Consider the following 12,424-nt stretch of genomic DNA (forward strand, 5'->3'; position numbering starts at 1 on the left):
GAATTAACACAACATTGTAAACCAACTATACTTCAATAAAATAAAAATTTTAAAAAGTACACAAATTTCCTTAGCTAAAAATTTTGATGTTTAGCAACGCTCCCCTTCATTTAATACTAATTCTATCAGTGAGAACTGGAAAAACTTAGGCATACTAGGGATTCAACTTAACCTTACATGTAGCCCTGAAAAATCCCTTAGTATACTATGCATATGATGAAACTCAAAGGATAATTTATTGTTCTCTCTGATGAGCTTGCTTTACACAGAAAGTCAATAGTATTAGGAAAACCTTTCCAAAACGAGTGTATGTATCTGTGTAGTTGTGGGTGTGCATATACCACTCTGTGAATAGGTAATCACTCACTCCGATTAGACAACACTTTTTGATATTTCTGTATGTTTCATATGGCCTTTATGTGCACACGGAATGATCCAGTATGTTGACTGGTAAATATTAACAACATATTTCTGAGGCTGGTCCACAACCAGTTTCTAAGGAGATTAATCCTTCAGTCCTTCTACTGGATCCCTCCCCAGTCTTTGCAATTTCCATCACTGCCTGAAACTCACTGAATCTGGAGTCGAGACCAAGGGAAAGTTTACAGGAGAAATTTTGGATTTTATTTTTCATGATGATTTGAAAGAAAGGTACGTTAAAAATGGCCTTTGAGAAGCTGGATGATTGAAATGCTATTCTAACGGCACTGTTGGAGGCTTTGGACATAGCTAAGTAAAGCCAGTTGGATGAAGGGTAAACTAAACTCATTCTTTCCAATGTCTTGTCTATCAGGAAAGAAAACATAAGGGCTACGTCTTCACTTTTAATATGATATGATAAACACAGGAAAGGGAACAGCATTCATTGTGTTTAATATTCCATGAAGGTATTTTAGCAAGGCAATATTTTATTGTCTGAGAATATAACAAATGTCTATGTCATTTCCCAGGAATGAAACATGTCAAGAAATGATCATGCCTTGGGAAAGTGGAGTTTAAAGAGCATGCTTTTGCTAATAAATCATAGAATGTAACATAATATGGTGTGACTATGTTAAACAAATAATTATATCTACAAATGGAATCTGAGCCACAAGGGAAACATACACTATTTTGCTTTGCTTTGGACTCCACCCCACACTCACACAAGCATACATGCTCACGGTGCACGCACATCCCACGCACATACACCATATCGTACTTAAAGATCCGGGCTGTATTGCTTGATGGCCCGGAGAATATAGACTAGTGGAAGCACAGTTGATTTTGGTTACCTCTGCCCCATTCTCCTCCTCTGAGTCTCCATGTCTGTGCCATACTCCAGTGATGGAATGTAGAGGAATTTTGTATCCTGAGCCTGCTTTACTTAAAACCTAGAATAGAGTAGGAGTTGCTATAACTGACTATGCAGTTGACATGAATATAAAAAGCCCCAGCTCCCTTCTATCCCCCAAACACCAAAACACCAACTTTCCTACTTAGAATCTTCAGGCTTGGTACTTCCATGCTCATTCCAAATTTCGCCACTTCCCTGCTTTTCTCCCATCCCCTCGTATTTGAGGGGAGGCAAGCCACACAGTGGTTTTTTACACAGTAAGTAAGTACACAATGAACATGTATCGTGTAAATACATGGATATGTTTTTCTGAAAAGCAGATGAATTATTTCTTTTTACTCTCTCTACCTTTTGAAAAGAAACTGAAGCAGATGCCCAGAGGTCTCTGAATAGATTTAGTTATTCTTGATTTTCTTCTGAACTTCTGAGGCACCAGGTCATTCATTCTGATGTCTTCATGTGCTCAGAGATCGAGTCTACCGGCTTTAAAGTCTGAGCAAGCTGGGTAGGTGTGTGTGTGTGTGTGTGTGTGTGTGTGTGTGTGTGTGTGTGTATGGGCTGGTGGGGGGGCAGGAGCCATTCTCAGCAAGTCTGACAGAATTTTCTAAATGTTATTACTGTTGGCAAAGTCTTGTCTTAGATAAGGTGGTAAATTAGTAAACTACCATGGAAAAGTATGATTTTATAAAATTAGATGGGGTATAAAGAAACACAATTAATTCCAGGCCCTCAGGCAAGAGAGATGAAGTAACTGGAGTCTTTGTTCTTTCAGATTATCAGATATACCATCTTTTCTTCTGAGTAATAGCAGGCACTCTCTAGCTGTCAGTGGAAATGCCAGGTATGCACTTGCAACGTGGACGAGGCCACCCTAGGATTACACTTTGTGGTCTTTAGGGAGAAAAAGAGTGAATCACCCTCCAGGGGTCTGTTTTCTCCCATTAACCCTAAACCCCAATGTCACAATTTATTACATCTTAAAAATAACGAAAGATTGGTTACCAACTCCAAATTAGCCAATAAGATCCACAGTGAAACACCCAGAAAGCCCCATCAATATGAAAATACACTTTAGGCTCATGAAGTGTCTTGAATTTTAAGGGATGGTGCTGGAAAGAGTTTAGAGAGATGGAGATTGAGAAAAGTCCTCTTCCTATTTGCACAGAGCCTCAGGCTGAGAAGTAAAGAGGGAAAAAACAAATATGTTAGAACAGGGTACAGAGGTGTGCCAACTAATGCCACACTCCATGGGCCAACACTATGTGAGGACATCAAGGGAGCTAGTCTACAGACCATGGAAGATCTACCCTCCTTTTACTATTGGATCTCAGCTCTCTTTGCATCTTCTGAGAGGTGAGTTCCAAGTTCTTTCAACAGTCGGTCTCTGAAGTGCTGTGCAGCTAGGCAGTACCACCTCAAGTAGATACTTCAGACCACACAGATTTTCACTCTTCACCAAAACAAGTTAAAAATGTAATTGAATTAAGAGTTAAAAGGGATGGGACTTAGAGGTGAAACATAGTTCAACTTCTCATACAGTGTTATGTAAAGTCCCCTTTACAGTAATTTGGTAGAAAATGTCCTCAGAGGCACTTGTTAAGAAGAAAAATTTTTAAATGTGAGAAAAGAGACATAATCATCACTGGAAAAATGACTTTAGGCAGAGCCTTTCTGCTGAGAGGGAAGATTTACAGCTATCCTAACCTAATTCATAATGTATGTGGGAGTCACCAATATGATACCTCAAAAATGGCCTTCACACACATCAGCCAACAGTTTACTCATTTAAGAAATATTTATTGAGTACTTACAGTATGCCAGATAGCATTCTGAGCACTGGGGATGTAGCAGTACGCTCCTCTCGAGGGGCAAACATGAAATAAATGAGTAAACATTGGTTAGAGGTAGATATTTTATTGTGAGTGAGGAGGGAAAGCCTTTCTGAGAAGGAGACCTTGACTGAATTCCAAGAACAAGACAGTCATGTGAAGATCTGGGAAAATGACATTCTGGGCAAAGGAAGAGCCCACTTGGAGATGCCGAGGCAGAAACGGGTCTGGTGTGTTTAAGGCACAGCGTGAAGGGCAGAGTGGTAAAAGGGAGTGAACAACGGAGAGAGTGGACCAGATCAGATCAGGCCTCACAGGCTATAGTTAGAATTTTGAATTTGATTTTAATTGCAATGGGAAACCCTTGGAGGATGATAATCAGGGGGATTATGTGATTTTATGTTGTAAAGATATCAATCTTACTGCTCTGTGAATAAGAGATTACAGGGGCAAGAAACGATTACAGGGAGACGAGCTAAGAATATTCAAGTGGTTCATGTTATAAATATCCGGGTCCTAGATGACACAAGCAATAATAGGAAACACTTATAAAATGTTTACCATATGCCAAGCACTGTTCCAAGCGTTTTAAGTATAGCAACTCACTGACTCCTCATAACAACCCTACCGCAATTCCATTTCACAGGTGAGATAACTGAGGTCCAGGAATTTTGAGGGGCTTGGCCACAGCAGTTAAGTGGCAGAGCTGGAATTCAAATACAGATAGTCTGGCTTCAGAATCTGTGCTCTCAACTGCCCCTCAATTATGGTAGAAACCATAGAAACGGAGAAACACGAATTAGTGGATTCGTTTCCTATTGCTGCTGAAAAAAATTGCCACGACTTTAAGGGCTTCTACATCATGAGTTTCTTACCTTATAGTTCTGTAGCTGAGAAGTCTGAAATCAGTTTTCCCGGGCTAAAATCAAGGTGTTGGCAGGCCCGTGTTCCTCCTGGACCCTCTAGGGGAGAATTCATTTCCTTTGTATTCCAGTGTCTAGAGGCTGACCTCACACCTTGGCTTGTCTAACATAGTCTTTTCTTTCTTTACTTCCGCTGTCACCTTCTGTCTGATCTAACCCTGATCCTCCTGCCTCCCTCTTCTGAGGACCCTTGTGATTACATTGGGTCTACCAGGTAACCTGTCCATCTGAAGATCCTTAATTTAATCCCAACTGCAAGTTTCCTTGTCCATGCCATGTAAAATATTCACAGGTTCTGGAGACTAGAATGTGGAAACCTTTGGGGAGGCTTTATTCAGCCTACCATAGATAGGTTCAGGGTCCATTTTAAAGGTAGTGCCAACAAGACTTTGCTGACAAATAGGATGGGGGAATGAGGGAAAGATTTATAAATCAAGGATATCTCCTAAGTGTTTTTGGCTTGGGAAGCTGGCTGGATGATGCTACCATCTGTCAGGACGAACAAAATACTATGGAAGAAGTCATTTTGCAGGGGTAAACTGAAGAGTTCAGTTTTGTTCATGCTAAGTTTGAGGTGCTGAATTGAGATCTCAAGTAGTTGGTTACATGATAGCCATCACCCACATTTTGAGTGGAGTGCAGGGGACAAGGCTGGAGAAAGGGGTTTAGGAACTGGCATTTTTTTTTGTTACTAAAAACCATAACATGGGTGAGATAATCAGGAAATAAGAAGAGAGATCCCAAGTCTGGTCCCTGGAGCACTTATCCCTAACAATTATTTAGGGGTTAAGCAAAGGAGCAGAAGTCAGCAAAAAAGACTAAAGAAATAGTGTAGAAAATGAGAGAGAAACTAAGAAAATGCAGAGATAGATAATCCAAGAGAACAGTGTGATGGAGCATTGTCCACCAACATCTATTCTCTACTTCTTCCGCAGAATTAGGGTGTAGCTGGGCAAATGCCTACCGTTTGAAAAAATTGTCTTTGCAAACACCTGTTGCACCAAGGCGTGGCCACATACTAAATGCCTCAAGTGGGTTGTGAGCAGAATGGCACGTGCCATTTCCAGGCTGTACCCATGTGACATTGCACATGCACTTCCCATGCTTTTTTCCCTGACTTCCATCAACGTACATAAGAACAGTGCACTAAGGAATGGTGGAGAAACAAGATGGAAAGATGGAGGAGAACAACTCAGGAGAACAACAACTTTGACTGTTATATGAGAGAGAAATGAAGTCTTTATTCTCTAAAGGACACTGCTGTTAAGCCTCTTTGATCTTTAAGACACTGTATTGTTGCCCAGCTACATCTTAGTTAATTCAGAAATTGGCACTAAAAGTGGGGCTCTTCCAACTAAACCAGTATATATGACATTGGCTTAGTGGTCAGGCAGCAGCTGGCCTGGACATACCAGAGAGCTTATGACCTTTATAATGCTGTGACAAAACAGTTGCTAAACCTCTTTCCTATAATACATTTTATGGCCTTTGTTCATTGAGCCTGTAGGTTAAAGAGAAGCAAGAAAAAGCCAGAAGTTTCGTGTATGTTTCCAGTTCTTTGCTGCTTTAGCAAGGTGTTTCAAAAAAGATAGAATCTCAGAAAATAAGTGGCTAATTTGCAAACAGAAAAGAAAGAAAATAGACAGTGCCTAGAAATTTGGAGTCTCTCACGTTAGGAGAAGCTAATTCTTTATATACCTCAAATAGAAGAGAATAATATTACATGTAACCTTAACTTAAGGGGACACAGGATGGACAAAGAACAGACCAAGGAAGTGGCTTTTCCAACCAGGCTTGTGGTTCAGAAGACCTCAAAGCAGTTATCATTCAAGTGAGCGATAGGCATGTGTCACAAGTGGAAATAGTGAAATAAAGCAGGAATTAGAAATATGTCCAAAAAAGAACTTTAGGTAGTTTGCTAACACATGAAAACAACTGGAAGCAAAAATATCTAAAGTCTAATATCATTTTTTTAAGGGAATTGTATTGGCAAAGAAATGACTGTCTAAGCTTTAGTCAATTTACAGGACATCAAAACTGCACCAGCAGGAAGTAGGGTATAAATGTTGTACTTCTGCCAAGAGATCATAGTTCCCATCACTTATTTTAGATGTGGCTTAGAAGGATAATGGACTAATAAGAATTTACCAGAGTTTTAAAAACGGACACAGATCAATGGAACAGAATAGAGAGTCCAGAAATAAACCCACACATATATGACCAATTAATTTATAACAAAGGAGCCAAGAATATACAACGAGGAAATGGTAATCTCTTCAACAGACGGTGTTGGGAAAACTGGACAGCCACATAAAAAAGAATGAAACCAAACAACTACCTTACATCATACATAAAAATTAACTCAAAATGGATTAAAGACTTAAATGTGAGACCCGAAACCATAAAACTCCTGGAAGAAAATGTAAGAAGTAAGCTCTTGACATTGGTCTTGGCGATTATTTTTTGGATTTGACACCAAAAGCAAAGGTAACAGAAGCAGAAATAAACAAGTGGGACTACATCAAACTAAAAAGTTTCTGCACAGCAAAAGAAATCACCAACAAAATGAAAAGGCAACCTACTGAATGGGAGAAAACATTTGTAAATCACATATCTGATAAGGGGTTAATAGCCAAAACATATAAAGAACTTATACAAGTCAGTAGCAAAAACCACAAACAATCCAATTAAAAATGGGTGGAGGACCTCAGTAGACATTTTTTCATTGAAGGCTTATGGATAGTCAACAGATACATGACAAGGTACTCAACATCATCTCACATCTGTTAGAATGGCTAATATCAAAAAGCTAAGAGACAACTAGTGTTGGTGAGGATGTGGAGAAAAGGAAACTCTTGGTCGCAGTTGGTGAGAATATAAATTGGTACAGGGCTTCCCTGGTGGCGCAGTGGTTGAGAGTCCGCCTGCCGATGCAGGGGACAAGGGTTCGTGCCCCAGTCTGGGAAGATCCCACATGCCGCGGAGTGGCTGGGCCTGTGAGCCATGGCCGCTGAGCCTGCGTGTCCGGAGCCTGTGCTCCACAACGGGAGAGGCCACAGCAGTGAGAGGCCCGCGTACTGCAAAAAATAATAATAATAATAATAATAAATTGGTACAGCTCCAATGGAAAACAACATGGAGCTTCCTTAAAAAACCTGAGAACTACCTTATGATCCAACAATCCCACTTCTGGGTATATATCCAAATGAAAACAAGATATCAAAGAGATATCTGCTCACCAATGTTCATTGTAGCATTGTTCATAGTAACCAAGATATGGAAACAATATAATTGTCCATCAATTATGAATGGATAAAGAAGATGTGATATGTATATGCAATGGAATATTATTTAGCCATGAGAAAGAAGGAAACCCTGCCATTTGTGACAACTTGGATGGACTCTGAAGGCATTACACTAAGTGAAACAAGTCAGACAGAGAAAGACAAGTACTTCGTGGTATATGTGTAATCTAAAAAAAAAGTCAAACTCATAGAAACAGAGAGTAGAATGGAGGTTGCCAGGGGCTGGGGGATGGAGGAAATAAGGAGAGGTTGGTAAAGGGATACAAACTTTAGGCTATAAAATGAATAAATTCTGAGGTTCTAATCTAAAACATGGTGACTAGTTCATAGACACTGTATTGTAATATAATTGAAATTTGCTAAAAGAGTAGAATTTAAATGTTCTCTCTCACACACAAAAGATAAATATTGAGTTGGTGAATGTGTTAACTAAATGGGGAGAATCCTTTCACAACGTATACATGTTATCAGGTCACCACGGTGTACACTTTAAATATCTTACAATTTTATTTGTCCATTATACCTCAATAAATCTGCGATCAACAAGAAAAGAACTTATTAGTGTTCAGTGTCGGGGAAGATGAAGGAAGGACAATGATTGAGAAAGTTCCTCTCTCAATCTCTCAATTTATCCCTCCCATGGGAAAAGAATTTAGAAAGAGTGGATACATGTATATGTATAACTGATTCACTTTGCTGTACAGCAGAAACTAACACAACTTTTTTTTTTTTTTTTTTTTTTTTCGGTGAAAGAAGCGGTACGCAGGTCTCTCACTGTTGCGGGCGGTACGCAGGCCTCTCACTGTTGCGGGCGGTACGCAGGCCTCTCACTGTTGCGGCCTCTCCCGTAGCGGAGCACAGGCTCGGGACACGCAGGCTCAGCGGCCCTGGCTCACGGGCCCAGCCGCTCCGGGGCATGTGGGATCTTCCCGGACCGGGGCACGAACCCGCGTCCCCTGCATCGGCAGGCGGACTCTCAACCACTGTGCCACCAGGGAAGCCCTAACACAACTTTTTAATCCAATAAAACTATACTCCAATAAACTCCAATAAATTTGTAAAAATTTATAGTAAAAACTATACTCCAGTATACTCCAATAAAAATTTTTTTAAAAAGTTCTTCTCAGGAAGCAGAAGCAGTGTGAACTGAGACTATCTCTGTTGCCATAGCAAGAAGACTTCAAAATCCCGCCCATCAGAATTCAATCCTTCCTATAGACCAGTGACTGGTTTGTATTTCCCATTCCTCTCTTTTAATTATTTTTTTAAGTTTTTACTTTGAAATAATTTTAGACTCACCAAAAATTTGCAAGAATGTAAGGTTCTTTTATACCTCTCACCCACCTTCCCACAAAGTTAACATTTTGCATAGTCATAGTACAATTATTAAACCTAAGAAATTAACATTGCTACAATCTGTTAAGTAAGCTAGAGACTTTATTTAGGATTTCACCAGTTTTTCCACTAATGTCTTCTTTGTGTGTTTGTTCATTTGTTTGTTTTTACAGAAGTCAATCTGGAATCCTGCATTATGGATTCAAGTTGTCATGTATTCTTTATTGTCCTCATAATGTGTGACGGTTCCTCAGTCTTTTCATGATTTTCATGACCCTGACCCTTCTGAAGAGTAATGTTCAGTAATTTTGTAGAATTTTCTTCTATTTGTATTTGTCTAACGTTTCCTCATGATTAGATGAAGGTTATGAATTTTTTACCAGAATGCCACAGAAGAGATGTGTCCTTTTCTGTACATTATATCAAGGGGCATATGAAATAAATAAACCTCATTATTGGTGATGATAACCTTGATTACATGGTTAATATGATATCGGATGGGTTTCTCCATTGTAAAGCCACCCATGTTTTCCTTTATACATAAATATCTTGAAGAAATACTTTGACATAGTACAAATATCCAACTTCTTTTCAAATTTTCACCTACGAATTTTACCATCAGTTAATGGATCTAATGTTGATTTTCATTCTTTCTATGTTTATTGATTGGATTTTTTCTGTAAGGAAGAGCTGCCCCTTCTTCATTTATTTGTTTATTCAATTATTTACTCATATCAGTATAGACAGAGTATTATTTATTATATTTTATGAAGTAAATCTAATACTTTTGTTATTTTTGATGCTAAAATTTGTCCAGATTTGGCCATTTGGAGCTCTTTTAGGTTGGCTTCTATATTCATGCTTCCATCCTCTGGGACCATTTCCTTACTTTCTGGCACCAAGTTTCATTTGTATTTTCTCTGCCCAACCCTAGAATAAACCACTTCTCCAAAGGCCCCTGGTTCCCTTTTTGAGAATGATATTTTAAAAGCAAAGATCTGGCTCCTAGGTGTGCTCATTGCTACAAGCGTGTCATTACTTCTAGACAGTCTCAGTGTACAGAGATTAGAAGTATATGTATACATACTAACTCATGCATGCACATACATCTATGTTTATTCTGTTTCTATTTGTATTTATATTTTTTAAAAAATGAGTTGATAGTGATACCTTTCATTCCAATCCAATGCCATGATGTTCATTCTAACCTTGCCCCTTGGCTGATTTGTCACTTTCTTCTCTGACAGTGGGAAACTTGGCTCTCATTATTTCTAATATATTTTTTATTTGTTCAACCCTAGGATAAACACAGAACTGCTAACTTATTCCCCTGAGAAAAGCAAATTTACTAACTACAGATTTTCACAGTTCTTTTATTCTTTAGTCTTACCATATCTGACCAAAATACTCTATTCCAAAGTAATTTAGGTTAATTCTTTTTCTTCCCTACCCGCTTTGGTGTAGTTATGCTGTTAGTCTGTGATAGACCTACGGTCATTTGTTAAGTTGTATTCCATTTTGGGTACCCACAACAACATCCTTGTTGATTTTTTTTTTTAATTTACATACAGAAAAATTAATCTTTGTGGTATAAAGCTCTATGAGTTCTGAGAAATAAGTGTTTGCCGTCATAATCACGATACACAAAAATTTCATCAGCTCAAAACTTACCTTTGCTGTGTATTTTTTAACATCTTTATTTAAGTATAATTGGTGTGTTGGTTTCTGCTGTATAACAAAGTGAATCAGCCATACATATACATATATCCCCATATCTCCTCCCTCCTGCGTCTCCCTCCCACCCTCCCTGTCCCACCCCTCTAGGTGGTCACATTTTAATGATGGCCATTCTGACCGGTGTGAGGTGATACCTCATTGTAGTTTTGATTTGCATTTCTCTAATGATTAATGATGTTGTGTATCCTTTCATGTGTTTCTTGGCAATCTGTATATTTTCTTTGGAGAAATGTTTGTTTAGATCTTCTGACCATTTTTGGATTGGGTTGTTTGGTTTTTTGGTATTGAGTTGCATGAGCTGCTTGTATATTTTGGAAGAGTTTGAGAAGGATAGGTGTTAGCTCTTCCTAAATGTTTGATAGAATTCACCTGTGAAGCCAGCTGGTCCTAGGCTTTTGTTTGTTGGAAGATTTTTAATCACAGTTTCAATTTCAGTGCTTGTGATTGGTCTGTTCATATTTTCTATTTCTTCCATATTGATTAATTTTTAAATGTTGAATCAGTTTGTAATCCTTGTATAAACACCATTTGGTCATGACCTAGCAACCTTTTTATATACTGATGGATTTCATTTGCAAATATTTTGTTGAAGAGTTTTGTGTGTATGTTCATGAGGGACATTGACTTGTAGTTTTCTTTTCTTGTAATGTTTTGTTTGGTTTTGATATTAGGGTAATGGTGATCTCATTAGATGAGTTGGGGAGTGTTTTTTCCCCTTCTATTTTCCAGTAGAGATTGTTTATAATTTGTATTATTTCTTCCTTAAATGTTTGATAGAATTACCCAGTTAAATCATCCAAGCTTGGAATTTTCTTTGTATAAAGGTTTTCAACTACAAACTCCATTTCTGTAATAGATGTTTCTTGTTATTTATTTCTTCTTGAATAAATTTTTGTAGCTTGTGTCTTTCAAGGAATAAGTCAGTTTCATCTAAATGGTTGCATCTTGAAGGCACTGAATTGTTTGTAGCATTTCATTTTTCTTTTGTCTGTGGGGTCCTGAGTGATATCTCTTTTTTCAATCCTGATGTAGGTAGATTATAAGCATAACTTTCTCTGTATCCAGTAGATGTTGTTACAGTATAGTTTAATTTCTTTCAGCTTAAAGTGTTTTAAAATTTCCCCTGACTGCCCATCTGAATCATGGGATTTTTAGAAGTATGGGTTCTTAATTTCCAAATATTTAAGGAATTTTTCAAGTATCTTTCTGTTATTGATGTCTAGTTTAATCCTTTTATTATCCAGGAACATACTTTGTATGATTTCTATCATTTTAAATTTGTTAATGTTTATTTTATGGCCCAGAATATAGTCAGTTTTGCCGAATGCTCTGTGTGCAGTTGAAAAAAAAGTGTATATTTCACTATTGCTGTTAAGTGCTGTGTTTTACACAGCTTTAAATTGAACATCTTTCTAAGTTTATGTTGCTCAGCACATTAGTACAGAGAATTATAAAGACAAAAATGTATACTTTTTTCGTAAAGGCTAAGAGGTTAGTGGAAGATGCAAGCACCCTTAGTGAAGGATTACTATAATTTAGAGAAAAGGAAAGATGCTCTTTTCAAAACAGGCTTCTCTAACAGTTAGAGTGTGACTCTATAACGTTTGGCCTACTTTCTATTCAGATTCTGGGTCTGTTTTTTCCCATAACCCAGGATACTCGACCTCAACCGGACACCAACTCTTGCACAGGGCCTTGGGATCAATTCTGACCAAAGCTGATGGCAGGATTAAGGCAATTTTATTCATCACTGATTCTGAGCTCCAGGTCTTTATTGTTGTCACACAGTGTTTCCAGGAACACTAAGTTCCACTTGGAGGTCCACTTTGCTGAGAGTTTATTATCATCGTCCACTATAACAGGACCCCAACTACTGCAGAGAGTGGGCTTCGCATGCAGAAAATGCCATGTCTTGAGTCAAGCAGTTAATTTGGCAAAGCCCTCACTCCTTTCAAAACT

The sequence above is a fragment of the Neophocaena asiaeorientalis genome, unplaced genomic scaffold (assembly GCF_003031525.2).
Source record: "Neophocaena asiaeorientalis asiaeorientalis breed wild unplaced genomic scaffold, Neophocaena_asiaeorientalis_V1.1 scaffold430, whole genome shotgun sequence".
In the NCBI taxonomy this organism is placed as follows: domain Eukaryota; kingdom Metazoa; phylum Chordata; class Mammalia; order Artiodactyla; family Phocoenidae; genus Neophocaena; species Neophocaena asiaeorientalis.